We start from the raw sequence: 18,489 nt of genomic DNA, 5'->3' as shown, positions 1-18,489 counted from the left end.
ATGCAAATGAACGTATATGCATATACATGCAACATAAAAACATTAGCTGGGGTTTCTGGCAGCTGTGGAGGTGTTTTGGTGCAACTATAGGGAGATGCAGAACTGTGTGCTTCTTCCAGCAGCATGGTCTGTAAAATGGAGTCCTGGCTCTCACAAGGCATTGCTCTAGGTCACATGGTGGGTGTACAGTAGCCTGATTAGTCCAAATTCTGCCATAAGCCTAATGCTGGCCATAGCTGCAAAGATCCGATCGTACGAATCATCGTACGATCGGACTTTCCCATCTCCCGACCACTAACCATTCAGATCAAAGTCTTACCAGTCAGATTAGTTAAAGAACAGATCAGCAATGTTCTGCCCCTGACAGCAATCGTACGATATCTATGTCCAACCAAAGCTAGTGACCGTCTCCCACTGAAAATCGTACGATCGGCAATACACGCAGAGATATTATCGGCAGCCGACAGAAATTTTCTAACCTGTCCGACCGACCAAACGACCGATCTCCGCCGGACGAAAAATGTCGGGACTCTCCACACACGTTCCGAAAATCGTACGAATCCTCGATTCGTACGATCAGATCTTTGCGTCTATGGCCAGCTTTATGGAGGTGTAGAATGAATATACAAGAAGTGACGTTGTGCACTTACAGCAAGTGTCCAGTGGAGGGAGCTCCGAGCAAATAGATCGTGAAATATGAAGGCATATTTGAAGGCTTGTGCTGGAGACATGACAATAGCTGTTGGTTTCTTGTTTGGGCCTTTAACACTATTATGGCTCAGTGAGGCATGTTTTGCAGTAGCTGCGCCATAAAACAATACACGCCCCTGGAACCCTTTCTTGGCCCACAACAAGGTTTCATATAGATTGTTGGTAGAGCACAGTTACACTATGAACCTCTCTCCAGCTGGAGATGTTGTTGTGATGTTGTAGAGGAGCTGTGTTGTTGAACTACACCTCTCCAAGAGCACAAGAGGCTCAGAATATTAGGATGCCAGGGACAATGAAGATAAATATGATTATTTCATAAATGGTACAGAATTTTTAATTGATTATATTTAGAACGTTTCTTATATCAGTGTGCTGAAGCTTGTTCCCCTTTAAACTCATTGGCTAACTTCTGTCTTATCTGCATTCTCTCAGGGGATTCTCTTATCTTCTCATGGTATCTATGTGTGTTGGTTTGTTCTTGCCAACTAATATTGTTACAATATCTTGTCTGGTCTGAGACCTGCTATTGGTCAGTAGGTCTCATGATATCTGTATGTGATGGGTCAGTTCTTGCTAACAGCTATGGCTGACCTGATATTGGCCAATAGGACTTGGCTGTAGGTCAGAATGTCATGAAATGCAACACATACAGCAACATCTAAAAACAGCTCCCACAATTCATTATAAAATGTAAAACTGTCTGTATTGTCGTGTATTTGTTTAGACAAAATTAAACTACAAAAAATACCTCCATGGTTTCTAAAATATGAGGGCAGACTTTCCTAACGACTCTGCACTAGGACCCCAGTTGAGGATTTATTTGCAGCCTGTAGCTCTTGCTACCTTACATGGGTAATCTGTACCAAATAACTGATTTAGATATGACACATGTGGCTTGGGGCTGCTCCTACCTGAGAAACTGTATCTGTAAGATTTGTCTCCATGTCATTGTTATGATGTATGTGCGGATATGCATATGTACAGCGCTGAATGCCAAGTATTGTGACTTGTTTCTCCACCAACCTTTCTTTCTCTTTTTATTTGTATTTTGTTTTGAAAACAATAAAAACGATTTTAAAAAAAAAAATATGACACATGTGACACAAAGAAGACCTATGTATACAGAATACAGCAGAATAAAAGGGAATTTCTGCCCATAGAATAAAAAAATGTATATTTTTGTGTATGATGAAAACAAATAAACAGTATTTACAAGTGACATTTCAATGTACATTCATAAAAACATTTTAGTGATTTCATAAAATTCCAATTCAATGAATGAATGAATGAATGAATCTCAATTGTTACTGTTCGTCCTTCGCTATTCCCTTCCCCGCTTGCCCAGCTTCAGAATCAATGCCGAAGAAACCAGCTCTTCTCTAGGTAAGACTAGAGCTCCCACAAAGCCTTAAATGCTTATTCTGCTTCTCCTTACAGACCATGCAACGTATTGTGGGAATTAGAAATAAATGCACTATGTATACATGCTTAATGCAGGTAGCTTTACATTCAAAATACATTTCAAAATGGAGTACAGAAGTCTGCTCATATTTGTTTTTGGTTTGCACTTTGCAAACCATGGGGCAGATTTACTAAAGGGCGAAGTGGCCATCGCCAGCGAAAATTCGCCAGAAATCTCATCCGCAGGGACTTTGCCAACTTACTAACAGGCTTAGCGGACAATTATTAATCGAAACAGACTGTCGCTAGTGCAGTTTTGGACCCTTTGGCCAGGTGAATGTTCGCTCAGTCGAACGATCGTTACTCCGCAGATTCACTTAAGTATGAATTTTACAGAAAGTTACCTCTTTTGCCAGAGTTTCCTTCGCCAGCTCAGCGAACTGATAAGATGAAACTTCATCCTCCTCAATCTTATGTCAGTGACATCATATCCTGTATGCCAGAAAGTTATTCAAATGATAAAAAAGCTGGTGTTTTTGTCTTTAAAAGTTGTAACTATTACAAATTTTTGTTTTAAACATTTTTTTTTTACCATTTGAGGAGCATGCCACATTTGTTTTGGGGGGCATTAGAGGATCTCTTTTGTCTTTATTTTGCTTCATTGGACATTTGTAATAATAAGTGGCCACTTCAAGCATTTGCACCAACGTCTCTAATAAAGTCATATATATGACCTATATGTACCCGCCCTATTCAAATTGACCTAAGTGTAAGTGTACTAACGAAGTTTCGCTAGGCAGAAATGAACGCTAAAATAAGTTCACTATGAAATGCTCGCGCTAACGAAATTAATACTAGTGAATCTTTGCCAGTTTTTCGGCTGCTGAGACGCAACTTCGCATTTTAGTGAATTAGCGTAGTTGTAGCGAATTTGCATCTGGCGAAGTGGCATGAAGTGTAGCGAAGTCTTCACATGCGAAAAATCCCCCTTTAGTGATTTTGCCCCTATGTGTGAATGACTCCTTATTTGTATATACTGTATGGGTAACCCTAACTTGTCCCAGAACACATTATTTAGCTTAGTGCAGTGAGAAAAAAGTTCATCATGTGAAAACTCATGGACAAGAGTCAATTTGAGATGCAAGTCAATTCAGAAAAACGTATCTCATTGTTTGTTATGTGAAATCTCTATTGAAGTCAATGGGACTGATTGGGAGAAAAGTTTTTCTCCTTGAATTTAAACTCGTCCATGAGTTTATACGTGGTAAACTGTGAGATAACTTTTTCTCACTGTATTGAATCTGGCCCATTATTCGAGTGAAAATCATACCCTGTGCCAGATTTGTACCAGCCATTTCTCTGGAGCAAAGAGAGAAAGCTCTTGACTAACCTATATCCATTTAAATGTAGATTTTAATGAATCATGTACCCCCCGCTACAATGTATTAAGATATTTAGGGGGTTATTTATTAAAGTCTGAATGTCAAAAACTCGAAAAATTCGAGTTTTCTTTACTATAAAATCCGATTTTTTAGTGGAAAAAAAACACTTGAATTTTTCAAATTTATTCTACCCCAACGATGGAAAAAGTCAGAATCTAATAATCTGGCATCAAAGACCTGCTGAGGTTGTATATGTGAGGTCCCTATCCTATTTGGAAGTTTCTGTGGTCTGCACTGGAATTAGCCAGAAAAAATATGACTATTTTGGACTTTTGGGGTCAAAATCTAAAAAATTCTGGCTTTTCAGGAAAAAAGTGCAACAATTCAGGGAAGAAACTCAGAAAAAAAAGTACGGTTTGAATTTTCACTCAATTTTTTACATGTTTGTCCCTGATCCAATTAAATCCTGCTTTTTAAATAATAAATAAGGTCTAATCGTGGATTCTAGTTTGGTCGGACTTTTTATTTTATTTAAATAGTCAGAAAAATTCTGATTTTGATAAATAAGGCCCTTAATGGAGTTACGTGATCTGTATAAAAAGCACTCGGCCGTGATGTTCATAAATTACAGCAGGGGTACATTATCCACTATATAAACAAGTTCAATATACACAATTTCTTAAACTACTAAAGGTGCAAGAGATAGTAGGAATCCACATACTGTATACGAGTGTTTACTCAAACTGTAATATTGCCGGATGTGTCATAATCAAAGTCAGACTAGTGGCAGAAGATTTTATCTGTTGTCTCCATCGTGACAGTTTTGAGCTGTTAGAGGGTAATGCAAGAACCCCCCCCCCCCCAGACAAATCAGTATATAAAGCTGCAGGTTGGCTGTACAATGGGCTGTTGGAAAGTTCTGCTGCTCCTCAGGATCTTCTTCTCACTGTGCAGGTAGAGTGACTCTTTTTTCATCTTATGTACCCAGTCTATTCTATACAATTCTCATGCACACTCACTCTTATATATTCCTCTATTTGTCTTTGTTAATCAACTACAATATATTATGCCTACTTGCATTACCAATTCATATCTAGTTATAGCTACAGAGATTACATACAGTTTAGCCCCAAAAGGACTGTTTTTTGCATATTTTTCACTTTTCTATTACTTCCTGGCTAATATGTGTTATAGCAGAAATGTATCTGAGGTCTTTCAAATAATAAAACTGTATGTCCATTGGGTTTATCCCACCACATTTTTTTCTGAAAATATATAATGACTTTGTGAAGCCACAGTGGAGAAAAGCTGAACCAGCACTTTATTAAACATTGTTTTTTGGACATGCAGCTGATTATTATAACTACCCGCTATATCTGCCAGTGCAGCCTCTTCATGGAGAGAATGTCTCAGCTACAGATTTCTCCCTACAAATAAACCTCCAGAATAGGAGAGGCCCTTTTTTGTGATGTGGTTAAGGTTCTAGTTTAAGGGAACAACAAAGCAGAGCTTCCTTTATATTGTTATTGTTACATTTATGTTTTTAGTGCATCAAGAAGACCATGGGACTGTCCACCATCTGCCTTGTGGCTCTGCTTTCCCTACTGACCCTGGCTCACTCTGCCCCTGATCCCACCCTGGACTCTAACTGGCAGCTGTGGGTTAAAACTCACCAGAAAACCTATAAGGATGCGGTAAGGACTTAGAATAGCTTTGATAGTCATAGTTTGACTCCAGCCTACCAACAATAAACTTCACCACCAAAATATAGATAGCTTGGTCATCAGACTTTTATGCTGATTTATGCTCATAAGATACAGTTTCTAGAGATGGATTATACTGAACATGGAGTTAGGTGCCCACACCATCTTAAACACATCCATAAAATACAGAGAACCAGAATAATTTCCAATCCCTGAAGCTCAGTAAACTACATGAGGGGGTGGGTGAGTTAGAGTTTTATGGGAAGGCTATCTTAGATAGGGCAGTGGGATTAGAATGGGGTCAAAAGGGGGAGTGAGGGGGCACATGCTATAGAAGATAAAGAGAACCTACTGTTATGATTGTAACTATAGATCAAACTCTTAATGAATATGTAAATATCCATGGGAAAAATACTAACCTTCACTGTCTACCAAAAGAAGGAGAGCTAGAGATGATTGCATGTACAGAAAATGATATCATTAATTTATACCCATAAATAATGATGCACCCCTTGCAAACAAGACTTAAAATCACAAAACAAAACCTTTATGTTCAGGTTGGTAAGAAAAAAACATGTATTTATGGCATTTAAGTTAGCTAGGACATCTGAAACTTTAAGAGTTTGATCTATAGTTACAGTCAAACAGTTCTCTTTATAACAGTAGGTTCTCTTTATCTTCTATAGCATGGTGAGCTTTGCTGGGTGATATTGTGATGGCAGATTTTATTGGCTTAATTGACTACTGGGACATACATAATATATCCATACTGGGGTTCATTTGGAGGGGTTACATTATGGACTTTTGTCTTGTTTCAACTTAAATTAACTATGTCAATTCTTAGAGGTGTTTTTTCAGATGATCTTATCACCCTGCCATAGGAAGCAAGGCAATGAAAAAAATTATATTCCTCACTCCCAAAGTAGTGATCCACCCACACCAAACAATGAAATGAGAGCAGTCTAGGGGTGTGATAATAAGAATCAGAGTCTTTTATAGGGGAGTAATGGAGGCAGCTTGAATTCAGTTACCGTTAGAAGCATATTTTAGCTATGGTTTCAGGTATGGGGCCCAAGTGTTCTACAGCTAAAATTTTCAACAACTTGAGTTGGTTTAATAATTATGACTGAAAAGTGCAAATTAACAAGAAGAATTTTGGAGGTAACTGCAGTGAACAAAATAATGGTATAGGAATTGATCCTTGCAGCTAGGCACTGTCTGAATAACAGACTGGCAAATTAATACCATAATAACATTTCTGTACAAGGATGGGTACCCACAAATTGATCCAGCTTCTTTCTGGTGACTCTTTTTTTGACCCTACCAGCCAGACAGTCATTTCTAATTCAGGTTGGAAAAGCAATGTGAAACCCTATAACCTACAAAATAAAAATAAAAAAAAAGGCTAAAGTGCGAATTTACCAAGTGAAAAAGACATAAATGTGCATAAATTGAGCTCAATCTGCCATTTTTATGCACTTTGAGTGCTCTGTTTTAGCACTGCCACCATTATTGCAGTGCTGGCTGCCTTCAGCAGCTGTGTATGCATGTTTTCAGTTCTTGCTCTGTGACAGTTACAGTGTGCTCTGGTGAGGAGGCAGTAGGCAATTAGACTTTCTCTCTCTCTCATGCCCTCCTTGTCCACTAACTTGGGTGTCATTAAGACCATACCAGTTATGTATCAAAAGCAGATGACACCAAAGGAGCCCTGTGCTTACCGGCCACCCTATGGTATATGGTAAGGACAGGGCTTACTTTTCCCACCAACATTGCACTCTGCACCTCATACTGGATCTTTTTTATCCAGCATTAAATGCAATGCACTGCCAGTCCCCATGTAGAAGTGCTATGTTAATGAGGCATGCTCTAGTACCCCTTAGTGCTGTTACATGTCTTCTGGCAGCATTGTAAATGACACCTTAGAAGTACTTACAAATGTAACCACAGTTACTTAGGCCAAAAGTTTTCAAATTTTTTAAATGTATGTAGTGGCGTAACTTCAATGCTCCCTCCATTTATATTAGTTATAAATTAGTCCCCTCCCCCCTTCTCTTGTCTTCCCTTCCCTCCACTCTTCTTACTCTTCCCTTCCAATCCCCTTTGTGTGGCTCCACCCTGTGTTTCCCTTTGTCCTCCCTCTCTCTTTGACTTCTGAGAGCCACCGTTGTGCCGCACACACCTCCTGATTCCAGCCATCACACCCGTGTGACATCACTACCGGGGTACACTTAGTGGAAGCAGCAGTGGCTCATGTGGTGCAGTGGTGGGCTCAGTAGGCAGCGATTTAGGTCCCCCTTAGACCCCGACGGCAGCGGGCTCTTCAGAACTCACAGACTTATTCACACCACTGGATGTATGACTTCATCTGAAGTCCAATATTTGGTCACAATCCCCCATAGCTTCTTTGAGCTGTAGGTTACAGCTAAGCTTTGTCAGGCAATATCTTATAGTTTAGGAAAATGACATAGAGAAATTTCTACAAAAATATCAAAATATGCTTATTGATATAAACATCCTATTTACTATTCACAGGAGGAGGAAAATGCAAAAAGGACCATCTGGGAAGAGACAGTGAAATTTATCACAGTCCATAACTTGGAATATTCCTTGGGACTCCACACTTATGAAGTTGGGATGAACTATCTGGGAGATATGGTGAGAACTCTTACCCTGTATTATATGCAATAATGGAGTAAAAAGAGAATAACAGTGACAAGTCCACAGTTAATGGTCACCACTCAGGGTGCACATACCCTACAAATAACAGCTTGAAGAGATGATCCATGTCAAGAGAATAACAGCGGGCGTTTACAGATTCCATCATAGGAAGTATTAAATGAAGAGTAAATTTTATTTTGAACACAAATACAATGCAGAATACAGCTTAGCCTTATGTGTTTTTTGGATATGGCACTTGAGCAGTAACGGTTCTGTGTGTAGATGAACCGCACCTCTCACCCTTTCCACGATGTTTCCTGCCCTGGTGGTGCAGATCTCTCTAGACCAGTGATCCCCAACCAGTAGCTCGTGAGCAACATGTTGCTCTCAGTGGCCTCCAAGCAGGTGATTATTTTTTAAATCCTGGCGTGAAAGGCAAGCTTTAGTTGCATAAAAAACATGTACACTGCCAAACAGAGTCTCCTGTTGGGGAGTCTCTACATAGGGGCTACTAATATCCAATTACAGCCCTTACATTTGCATGCTTGTGTTGCTCTCCAATATTATTTTATACTTGAGTGTTGCTCCTGGGTAAAAAAGGTTGGGGACCCCTGCTCTAGACAGTTGGCACTCGTTAGTACAATGTAGAAGATTATAAGAGAATAGCACAACACCATGTATGTTGCAGGTGGGAAGCTTACCCTTTTATTTAAAGGGACCACCTGGGCATCAACGTTTCGGGGGGGGGGATTAACTATCCCTTCGTCAGGATACAAACATTTGTGCTACAAACATTTTTAAACCATAGGGATACATAGAGTCCGCCCAATTACCCATAGTCCACCAAGGTGTTCCAAAGTGAGGCTTGACACTAAAGTCCATGTCCTGGTATTATTGTCCAAAGTCCAGTTTCACATCCAAAAACAAGCATAAATGCATATTTGAACCATTCTATCCCAATTTGGTTACTATAGATTAACACACTTGGTTACCAAATATTAGGTTTAACTACTTATGACCAGCGGGAGTTTTACCATTACCTCTATCATTAATTTTTCCCACTGGCAAAGATTATCTGTGAAAAAGAAACAAAGTGTCAATCAAAAAAACAAGTCAAGCTAAAATTCTCATTAGCGAAGGGCCAGCTTCATTTCGTTGCCTTGCAGTACCACAATTTTCTCAAGAATTTGCCACCTTATTTGCGACACTGTATGCTTTTGTGTGTAGAAGTGTTTTGCTAATTCTTTTTCACAGATAAGTGAAAGTGTGTTAATATATAGTAACCAAATCCAGTAGTAGTGTAGGTGGGGACAGGTCCTTACCTAAATATCTTAAAGAATCTAATACGTCCATATGCATATGGACATTATACTGGGCCCTCTATACACATTCCATAAGGCAATGACACTGGCATTATCATTGCACTGATCAGGGATATAGAATTTACATTGTACCTCATACCTCCCAACTGTCCTGTTTTTTGCGGGACAGTCCCGATTTTGAAAGCTCAATCCGCAGTCCAGGTTTGTTACTGAAATGTCCAGACTTTCACTTTGATCTCCTGCACTGAACAGCCAGAAAAAGATACAAAGTTTCTAAAAATTAATTGCCTTTTGGTGGAGAGCCCAGAATATGTGGCAGATGCACTTTGATACTTTTGTAACAATTTAAGATAAGCAAAAAAAACAAATGTAACAATTTAAGATAAGCAGGTCTCTTGGGGAAACTGTGACTTGCAGATTAAAGGGCAATTCACCTTCATTAGTAAAACTGTAATAACATCAAAACTACAGAAATCTGTTAAAACTTTCATAACCTGCCAAATTTTGTAAAATGGTAATTAGGGGGTGTGGCCAAACAAACGGACGTGGTCAAAAAAGTTTCACTTTTTGTCCCTCTTTCTAGTTCCAAAATGTTGGGAGGCATGGTACCTTATTCTTATATTCCTGCAGATTGTATTAAATGGAGCGGAGCAATCCATTTGAGTGGGAATTCCTAAAATTTGGTAGGATCTGGGTTGTGTTTGGGGGTGTGTGTGACAGGCAGGGCCAGAACTAGGGGTTGGCAGAGTAGGCACGTGATGAAACAAAGCCCAGGTGAAACGCACGTTGGCAAAACTCTCAGCATTTTAGAAAAAGGAATTGATTCCTATTTTGTTGTTTTTAATAGTTTGCTGGATACCTAACTTAAAAGCCTCTCACTGTACCGCATTTAATTCTCCAAACCTCGTTTTACTATATGGCACTGGGTGATTAGTCTTTTAGGGATAAGTAGCTCTCCTATGAGATAGAAAGGTAATCACAGTCCCCAATGTTCTACTTTCTCCCCGTGTGGGGTCCCAGGGCCTAAAAAACAAACAGGCAGTAGTTTCTTGGGACTTCACCACCTCTACACTTTCTTCATTTTCCAACTTCATTTCTTAAATGCAGGTAATGGCAACAATTGTTTGAAATATTTTTCTTCTTTTTTTGATAATCTAACGAGCTCATTTTCTAAGACCGCATTGCATATTGCCTTTTTAACTTATTCTAATTCTATAAAAAACGTTTTAAATCACTGGTAATCAGAGATTGCAATCAGCAGCAGCACTGGCACGTTTGAAGCATTTGTCTTAATCAATTTTAATTGTACTATAATTAGTGATGGGCGAATTTGCGCCGTTTCGCTTCGCCAAAAAATTCGCGAATTTTGCGCGAAATTCGCGAAACAGTGAAAAATTCGCGAAACGGCGCCCGTTTTTGGCGCCGGCTTCCGTTTTTTCGGAAAAAATTTCGCCGCGAATTCGCACCTGGCGAATAAATTCGCCCATCACTAACTATAATGTAATGAATGCATTGTATTGTAATTGATGAATTTGAACTGAGTTTAATTTATTAATGCGCACAATGCACTTTAAAGATAATTCACATCTAATTAAGCACAAGCATCTTTTGTAATTAATAAGGTTTTGACTAATTGGGCTTTTCTGCCTCCAACCCCTAATCCAGTCCTGTCTCTCCTCTCTGGCAGGCTGTGCTGGACTGTGGATGCGCTCCAGCCTATGCGCACACATGTTGCAGGTCTATTTGTGCATGTGCCCGTTTGGCTGGCCTGACGCAGGTGACATGTAGTGATGGGCGAATTTATTCGCCAGGCGCGAATTCGCGGCGAATTTGCGCGATTCGCCGCCAGCGAATAAATTTGCGAAACGCCCGCGAAAATTGGCGTCAAAAATTCGCCGGCGTCAAATTTTCTTTTGAAAAAATGGACGCCGGCGTCAAAAAACGTGCGCCGGCGTCAAAAACCGGGCTCCGGCGTCAAAAACCGGAGCCGTTTCAATAATTTTTCTCGCAAATTCGCCCATCACTAGTGACATGGCTTAACAGGGTATTGCCTGGCGTATGGTGTAAAGTTTCTGGCTTTTACACCAGAAAATCATATTATATACTTGTACTCGTTTAATTGAGATCATGCTTTTCCACACAGGAAAAGCATTTCTTATGTTTATAGCATATTCAGTTATATCACTGTGAATGTGTAACATACAGGTATTGTTATTATGTGCCAGACAGGTGAGGAGGTGGCTGCAAAAATGACAGGTTACATCAGCTCAGACCATTCATTGGCCAATATGACCCATGTACCCAAAGAGATATTAGGCGCTCCGCCTCCAGCATCAATAGACTGGAGAACCCAAGAGTGTGTCACCCCTGTTAGAAATCAGTATGTGTGTGTATATATTTATGTATGTATATGTATTTTATGTATATGTATATATAATATATGTATTTACATATACATTTCTTTTTTGACAACAGGGATTATGCGGCTCTTGCTACGCTTTCAGTACCGTGGGGGCTCTGGAATGTCAATGGAAAAAGAAAACTGGCAGTCTGGTCACATTCAGCCCACAGGAACTGGTGGATTGTTCCTACATTGAAGGAAACAACGGCTGTAAAGGGGGAACTTTACGGAATTCCTTCGAATACATGAAGAAATATGGGCTTATGGAAGAATCTAAACGTCCTTATAAAGGAAAGGTAATCATTGTTTGGAACAATTTTTTGATGTCATGGAGGGGCTTGATTGATTTTATTTTTTAACATCAGGCTGAGTTAGAAGCAATGGAATCGATGTGTTCCTATATAATGGAAACCTATCCAGTGTCGGACTGGCCCGGCGGGACACCAGGAAAAAAACCTGGTGGGCCCCGACCCTTAATGGGTCAGACCCCTCTTCTGCAAAGAAAAGTTATTTTAGGCAGCGCCATCTCCGCATGTGCGTATTGGACACTACACAGGGTTCACACAGGCGTGTTTGGCGCATCTCAGTAGGGGGGCCCTGGTCAGCAGTCCCGGTGGGCCCCGGGCCCCCCAGTCCGACCCTGAACCTATCATCTTTTCTAGTTGCTATAATCAATTGTTATATTTCTTACTCACTGCAGATGCCTCTGATGTCACTTCTATAAGGCTAAGTGCATTGCATGGATGGATAGGGGCAAGATCATTATGTGTTCTTTCACCGAATTCCCTTACAGCTGAGAAAGCACATTTATGAATTAAATACAAGTTGAATTTGCTTATTTTTCTGTTGAAGGGGCCTAATATTAGTGAGGAGGAATTGGTCTAGATGTTAAGTATGCAACCTTTGATGCTGGATTTCATGCTAGAGACCCTGGTTCAGTTACCTGTAGCAACTCCTTGTTACCCTGGACAAGTCTCTTCCGGGGTCCAAGAAAACTAATTGCACCAACAATGACTGCTATAAAAACACTTTGATTCCCTCAGGAGAAAAGCACTCTATAAACGATTCCCTTTAATATTTAATTTTATGTCAGGTATACCGGGGTGCAGCAGCCACTTGCTGAACCAGTCACGACTTGGGCTTCATATGTATTTGCTTTCAATGGGGCTATAATTGGAAGCTGGTCATTAGTGGGTAGTGGTAGGAGTTTCATTGACTAAGTGCCTATACCATAGCTGGGCCCCTACAATAGAACAGGTACAGCTGGTGTAGTCATGTAGTGGCACCAGGAGGGCAGTGTGCAATAATGTTTAATGTACCTTAAAGGGATGCAGCTGTGAGGTTCTCTGGTTCACAGTTGGTAAAATGTGTTCTTTGTTTTATTCTCCACCAGGAAGAGTTCTGCAATATGACAGTTAAATCTGGAATACCAGTTTTAATCCATGCTGTACCTGCTGATGAAATATTCTTAAGACTGTTGTGGGAACAATAGGACCCGTGTCAGTTGCCATAGACTCTACTCATCAAGGGTTCCGTATGTACAGGTCAGGTGAGTACTAGAGCCTGTGTAATACTGTACCATTGCTGTATAACTTAGGGTTGGCTGTTCTAGTTGGGGCTGATCTAACAGCCAGGAGACGAACCTCTTTGGTAGTGGTGGGGAGGAGAGCAGGGTTAGTCCTAGGCAGAAAGAGAGACAGCAGAACAGACACTGAAAAGAAGCTACTGCAGGCATAGCACATTGGCGTCTATATTTCTACCAGTGCTAAAGGCTACAGTGCCAGGGTTCAGCATATGGTTGATTGAGTAGACAAATTATTTGGGTGGGGTTGGGCATGACCCAATTGTCTTGGTAAATAGTGGATTTAATGACAAAATTAATGTTTGATTTGAGGTCTTGGAGGACCTTGAAGGGTGAATTCAGAGATCTAGGATCTAAGATTATGCAGAGGTCTTCCAATGTCCAAATGCCTGTGCCACTTTTAATGTTAGAAATACAGTGGAAGCTTAGGGAGCTACAGTAAATGATCAGTTTAAGTCTGGGTGGAGGAAAGAAAATTTTTTGTTTTTTCTTTGTGGCACAACCCATATAGTGGGTTGCATCTCAATCGAAGGGGGCCAGCTGTGGGGAAAGAATAGCTAAGAGGCTGGGAGAGTGTTTAAATTAGGCGGGGGGGGGGGGGGGGGTTGAGTCAGAGAATTATGGAGATGCTGGGGTAGATATGGCCAAGGGAATAGAATGGGTTATCATTTAGGGAATAGTGATCATAACATGGTCTCCTTTGAGATTATATTGCAGAGGCAACTCTATAAGGGAGGAACTAAAACACTAAACCCTAAACTTTAGATGTCTAAACTTTCCCAGTATAAGGGCCATAACATATTAACTGGGAAAGGTTTTTTCACAGGGTTAAACACGGAACAAAAATGGGACGTCTTTAAAATGTTGCTTAATAAATATACATGTCAGTATTTTCCGTCCGTTAAACAAGGAACATCATCTCCAAGAAAAACCTTTATGGTTTGATAGAAGTGCTAGTTTAGGTTGTAACAATGTAACCTGTGATGCCGGTGGGCAGGGGGATGATGTGGGCTTTATTAGGACCTAGATAAATGTTCCCCTCTACTGCTTGTGTATTGTGATAGAAGTATTCTAATTTCAATCATTCACATTATTCCCTATTGTAGTAGAGTGTACAATGTCATTTCCCCACAACAATGAAACACGCACCCATATTGGCCCCTTTAAGCCATTGGTTAAATATTTGAGGTTGTTGCAGTAAAATAATAATAACACAACAATGCATCAGCTGGCATTATAAGTTTTTACTGACATAAGAGTGATATTTAAATTCTCCACAATGGATGGGCTTTTTTGGATGATTTGTCACCCAGGATTTGACTCAGGTGGCTGGTGAATGAGGGGCTGATGTTTTTATGTGTGTATATTTTTATTTATGTAGCAGTACTTGTATATTCAGTTCTAAACAGTCATAGAACACAATCATGGAACACTGGCAACTACAGTATATAACAACAGAACATAAATAACAATATACTGTATGAGGTAAACAGTTGTATTCAAGAATAGGTGCGTAATGTTAAGACACAAAAAGATGGACTCGCAGACACTAATAGGGGTAATGGTAAGTTATGATTGCCTCAAGGGAAAAGAGCAAGGACATCAGGGGCACAGAATTATGACCCTTATAGCCTATAGAATTAACCACTGTGTCTGTGGAAATGGTTCCTGCAGGTTTGTGGTCTGAAACTTTTCCTGAAATAAAAATGTGGGGAGAGGTGCAGACTGTAGCACTGTTTCACTGCAACACAATAATGTCGTGTTTACTTTACATTTGTGTTATCTTTCTTCTTTTTGTCTTTGACAGGTGTTTATTCTGACCAATATTGCACCACCAACGTAAATCATGCCGTACTTGTGGTTGGATATGGTACTGATATAGATAAACAAACAGGCAAGAGCAATGACTACTGGCTGGTTAAGAACAGGTAAGATATATGGAAACTGAAGGCCTCTGTATAAGTCTTACTATATCTAATACAGAATGATTTTAGTGGCAAGGACCTGCCTGTCGGAGATGAACCTCCCAGTCTACACAACAGAGGATGTCTCTCCCACCTGTCACTCCACACAGCAAACATTACACTCTAATGCACTGGTTCAATCCACCTTGGGTTGTTGAACTTCAATACCCAGAATCCTTCAAAATATAATTGAGCTAAAAGCATTCTGGGAGTTACAGTTTCTCAACACCTGGGGTCCCAGGTCTGAGATCTAAATGACATGTCAGATCTGGGATGGGTATATTATATATGTGACGAATCTAATATTGCTATTGGGTCACTTATTGATACCCCTTTAAACAAGTGCCCAATGTATCTATAGCAATAAGTCAAATCAACTAGACTTGCTGTATTTTCTTTTTCCTTGAATACATTTCGCTAGTCATCCGACTGACTTTCTGAGAATGACCTGTACAAAAATATTTGTAGTTATATACCCTGGAATCTTACTCCAATGAGCATAATCTGTTTAGTAAAATCCTCAGTAAGAAGGTAAAGAAGTACCCCGTTTGACCTTTAATACATAGAGTTTCCAAATTATAATCAGTTTAAAATGACCAATAAATGAGGAATCAACATTCTCCAATTATCACCAACTAAACCCTCAATCAAATATGTCAAGTGCAAGTGCTTAAGGCCCAATGGCCCAATACAGACAATACTACACAGAATTAAATACCTAGAATAAATTATTAATAACCAAAACACACAATTAAAGGAAAACTATACCCCCAAAATGAATACTTAAGCAACAGATAGTTTATATCAAATTGAATGACATATTAAAGAATCTTACCAAACTGAAATATATATTTATATAAATATTGCCCTTTTACATCTCTTGCCTTGAACCACCATTTCGTGACTCTATCTGTGCTGCCTCAGAGATCACCTGACCAGAAATACTACAACACTAACTGTAACAGCAAGAAGTGAGGAATCAAAAGGCAGAACTCTGTCTGTTAATTGGCTCATGTGACCTTACATGTGGTTTGTATGTGTACACAGTGAATCTTACGATCTCAGGGGGCGGCCCTTATTTTTTAAAATGGCAATTTTCTATTTATGATTACCCAATGGCACATACTACTAAAAAAGTATATTATTATGATAATGGTTCATTTACATGAAGCAGGGTTTTACACATGAGCTGTTTTACTCAGTATCTTTTAATAGAGACCTACATTGTTTGGGGGGTATAGTTTTCCTTTAATTAAGCCCAATCAATCGTGTTTAATAAATAAATTAATGAAGTGAGGTAGTTTCTAAAGTGCTGTGCGTAATGTATAAATTAATTACAGTCCCCAATTCATCAGCACTTTAGAAACTACCTCACTTCATTCATTTATTTATTAAACAGTGGCAGTGATAGAGATGAAGGATAGCATTCAGGGAAAGGATCAAAAAAAGGAGCACAATTGTGCCAAGTGCAATGCCCCTGTGACCACAATGAAAACTGCATTGTAGGAAAAAAACATGGTGATGGCATTTCAAATTGCATGTTGCTCACTGCACTTGCAGTGCATGTGGCCTAAAAGTGCAAGCTTTGTGGGGCAGTGGTGCAAAGTCTACAATGTCTACAGCTGCCAGACACTGTTTATCAAGTAATGCCCCTGCTGTTTTTGTTGTTTTTCCACCTACTTTTTCATTGTGTTTCATATCCTAAGGCACTGTCATTCAGACTGGTGCTGGTGGATCAGTGTTGCAGAGCAAGTAAAAGTACCAGCTAACTGAGCCCACACTGTTTGATAAATTATATCATTGGGACCGTTTAACTCTCTAACTTCCATTTATTTCACAATAATTCATTTGCCAGATTCCATTGGTGAAAACCTTTCTCTTTTATTTCTTATAGCTGGGGAGGCACCTGGGGCTTACAGGGATATGTTAAAATGGCTCGAAACTGCAACAACCATTGTGGAATTGTCAAGGGAGCAATGTATCTGACGTTGTTGTGAGGCCTGGCCCTATCAGACTAGATGAGCCAATGGAATTTTATTCACAAGTTCATAACTCTGCTAATTCTTTTCTATCTGAGTCTTTTATCCTATATAATAAAGTTGAAGTGTCTCTGCGTCCAGTCCCTGTGTCTGTGGGATTGCGCTACTGCGCATGTGCCCCACGGACCGTCTCTGGCGAATCTTTGACTACATATGTTCTAGCGCCCGTTAATTTAACGGGCTTAATGTCTAGTACTCTATAATGTTCTTTGTATTTTAATCGCTGAATTTACATCTCTCACCCCATTATTTTTGCTTAAATAAAGTATTGCACAAGAACATGGCTAACTGTGCTCTCTGGGCATTTCCTTCTCATTACATTGTTCTTTTTTTTTAACTTATATTTTTATTGATTAAATGTAAAAGGAACATCATGAGCCATACAAAATAACACAGATCAACACAATCAATGTTGAACAGTTACAGGGTCCGTGATGCTCCAACTATTTCAAAGGTTAATTAAAAGTGAGAGGTAGAGGTAGAGACCCCCCCCCCAGGAAAAAGGGGGGGGGGTCTATGAAGGGAAAGAAATGGGTGGGGGAGGGAGGGAGAGAAGAAGAAGATAAAACAATACAGTAAAAGAACAACAAAAAACCCAGCAACTATCAGCCTTGAGTTAGTAACATACCAAAAGCTAATATCAGCATTATCTGCATGTAAAGCTATGCTGTAACAATTCCTAGGGTAACCTGGGGCCACTTGTTAAATACTCAGTGCCGGACCTTCAAGCACCCAAACAGGCCAGACTGTAAATATTGAGGGGTTTTGTTCTGCAAATAAGATATTCTTTTTTCGAAGAGACGGTTACTATTAACCCGAGCTATCGCTTCAGATAAGGTTGGGGAAACCAAGGATTTCCATTTAGCTGCTATGGCTAGTCTTGTAGCCATTAAGATCTGATCGGCTAAGATCTGGGACTGTTTAGGGAGCGAGGGAATGGCTTACATAGAAGATAAGTGAAAGGGTCTCTGGGCAGAGTATGAGTCATCACTTTGGTTAGTAAGTCCGCTATATCTTCCCATAGTGGTTGTAGTTTGGAGCATGGGCAGAAAGTTGTGCCGACTTCACCACATTGCCTCCAACAGGTATTCGGGTGATCCGGGAACAGAGCATGTAACTTCTCCGGAGTATTATACCATCTCATAAGCACCTTATACACACTTTCTTTTTGCCTTGTGCAAGTGACCATTTTCTGGGCATTAGACCAGATGCGGCCCAATCTTCCGTGCTCAATTGTTGAGCCAAGCTCCTTTCCCATTTGATCATATATGGGTGTTTGGGAGGATTGTCCAGTGAGGGACCCATAAGAAGTTTGTAAATCCTGGA

The 18,489-nt window shown here is 39.9% G+C and overlaps 1 pseudogene; it reads left to right on the top strand.

Annotated features, from left to right (window-relative positions):
• Positions 1-5,041: 5,041 nt before the first annotated feature.
• LOC108699335 lies at positions 5,042-17,226 on the top strand (annotated as a pseudogene).
• The last annotated feature ends 1,263 nt before the right edge of the window (positions 17,227-18,489 follow it).

The sequence above is a fragment of the Xenopus laevis genome, chromosome 8L (genome assembly GCF_017654675.1).
Source record: "Xenopus laevis strain J_2021 chromosome 8L, Xenopus_laevis_v10.1, whole genome shotgun sequence".
Classification (NCBI taxonomy): Eukaryota; Metazoa; Chordata; class Amphibia; order Anura; family Pipidae; genus Xenopus; species Xenopus laevis.
The sequence above is the reverse complement of the archived record's forward strand: the minus strand, read 5'-3'. Positions and strand labels throughout refer to the sequence as shown.